At 40.9% G+C, this 2,500-nt stretch overlaps 1 protein-coding gene across 7 annotated transcripts in view; it reads left to right on the forward strand.

The window, feature by feature from the left end:
* ANO1 (anoctamin 1) overlaps window positions 1-2,500 on the forward strand; it is a 311,489-nt gene that overhangs the window by 210,760 nt on the left and 98,229 nt on the right. The window lies entirely within an intron of this gene.

Below are 2,500 nucleotides of genomic sequence, written 5' to 3' on the forward strand. Positions count from 1 at the left end.
GATGGTTGTATAGATCGCTTTTCTATGAGTGTTTGGATCATTATTTGGTAAGCATGTGCTATACTCCATCATGTGCCATCTCTCTCTTTTACATTTTGTTTTTTTAACTTAAAGGGACATGAAACCCAAAATGTCTCTTTCGTTATTCATAGAGCATAAGGTCTTTACAAAGTTTCCAATTTACTTCTATTATCAAATTTGTTTTGTTTTCATGTTGTTCTTTGTTGAAGAGATACCTAGATAGACAGCGTGCACAAACTGCTGCCATCTAGTGCTCTTGCAAATGTATAAAATGCTTTAAAAACTGCTGCCATATAGGCCTGCAAACACGTGCACGCTTCTGAGCTTACTTTCCTGCTTTTTTAACAAGGAATACCAAAAAAGTAAGAAGATTTGATTTGATAATAAAGGTAAATTGGAAAGTTATGTAAAATTACGTGTGCTATCTGAATCATGAAAGAAAAAATGTGGGTTTTCATGTCCTATCAAATTGTTTCTCTTTCCCCTGTGCAATTCCTAGTTACAGGGCCCACTCAGACTATACATTGTGATGCATGGGACACCCGCTGGTTCTTTACTTTGTGCTGTACATGTGGAGGGTTTTATTTCATTATAATGTACTGACCAAGGGTGCAGAAGGGGAATTCTTTCCTCGCCCTCACAGACAGGGAATTATAATTGTCTCCTGATGCTCTGCACTCTCTTCTAACTGTAGTGTACATTTTTAGTAGGCAGTTAACTGACCTGTAGTGTACATCTTTAGTAGGCAGTTACCTGACCTGTAGTGTACCTTTTTTAGTAGGCAGTTACCTGACCTGTAGTGTACCTCTTTAGTATGCAGTTACCTGACCTGTAGTGAACCTTTTTAGTAGGCAGTTACCTGACCTGTAGTGTACCTTTTTAGTAGGCAGTTACCTGACCTGTAGTGTACCTCTTTAGTAGGCAGTTACCTGACCTGTAGTGTACATCTTTAGTAGGCAGTTACCTGACCTGTAGTGTACCTTTTTAGTAGGCAGTTACCTGACCTGTAGTGTACCTTTTTAGTAGGAAGTTACCTGACCTGTAGTGTACCTCTTTAGTTGGCAGTTACCTGACCTGTAGTGTTCCTTTTTAGTAGGCAGTTACCTGACCTGTAGCGTACCTTTTTAGTTGGCAGTTACCTGACCTGTAGTGTACCTTTTTAGTAGGCAGTTACCTGACCTGTAGTGTACCTTTTTTAGTAGGCAGTTACCTGACCTGTAGTGTACCTTTTTAGTAGGCAGTTACCTGACCTGTAGTGTACCTTTTTAGTTGGCAGTTACCTGACCTGTAGTGTACCTTTTTTAGTAGGCAGTTACCTGACCTGTAGTGTACCTTTTTAGTTGGCAGTTACCTGACCTGTAGTGTACCTTTTTTAGTAGGCAGTTACCTGACCTGTAGTGTACATTTTAAGTAGGCAGTTACCTGACCTGTAGTGTACCTTTTTTAGTAGGCAGTTACCTGACCTGTAGTGAACCTTTTTAGTAGGCAGTTACCTGACCTGTAGTGTACCTCTTTAGTAGGCAGTTACCTGACCTGTAGTGTACCTTTTTAGTAGGCAGTTACCTGACCTGTAGTGTACCTTTTTTAGTAGGCAGTTACCTGACCTGTAGTGTACCTTTTTTAGTAGGCAGTTACCTGACCTGTAGTGTACCTTTTTTAGTAGGCAGTTACCTGACCTGTAGTGTACCTTTTTAGTAGGCAGTTACCTGACCTTTAGTGTACCTTTTTTAGTAGGCAGTTACCTGACCTGTAGTGTACCTCTTTAGTAGGCAGTTACCTGACATGTAGTGAACCTTTTTAGTAGGCAGTTACCTGACCTGTAGTGTACCTCTTTAGTAGGCAGTTACCTGACCTGTAGTGTACCTTTTTAGTAGGCAGTTACCTGACCTGTAGTGTACCTTTTTAGTAGGCAGTTACCTGACCTGTAGTGTACCTTTTTAGTAGGAAGTTACCTGACCTGTAGTGTACCTCTTTAGTTGGCAGTTACCTGACCTGTAGTGTTCCTTTTTAGTAGGCAGTTACCTGACCTGTAGCGTACCTTTTTAGTTGGCAGTTACCTGACCTGTAGTGTACCTTTTTAGTAGGCAGTTACCTGACCTGTAGTGTACCTTTTTTAGTAGGCAGTTACCTGACCTGTAGTGTACCTTTTTAGTAGGCAGTTACCTGACCTGTAGTGTACCTTTTTAGTTGGCAGTTACCTGACCTGTAGTGTACATTTTTTAGTAGGCAGTTACCTGACCTGTAGTGTACCTTTTTAGTTGGCAGTTACCTGACCTGTAGTGTACCTTTTTTAGTAGGCAGTTACCTGACCTGTAGTGTACATTTTAAGTAGGCAGTTACCTGACCTGTAGTGTACCTTTTTTAGTAGGCAGTTACCTGACCTGTAGTGTACCTTTTAAGTAGGCAGTTACCTGACCTGTAGTGTACCTTTTTTAGTAGGCAGTTACCTGACCTGTAGTGAACCTTTTTAGTAGGCAGT

This window comes from Bombina bombina, chromosome 7 (genome assembly GCF_027579735.1).
Source record: "Bombina bombina isolate aBomBom1 chromosome 7, aBomBom1.pri, whole genome shotgun sequence".
In the NCBI taxonomy this organism is placed as follows: Eukaryota; Metazoa; Chordata; class Amphibia; order Anura; family Bombinatoridae; genus Bombina; species Bombina bombina.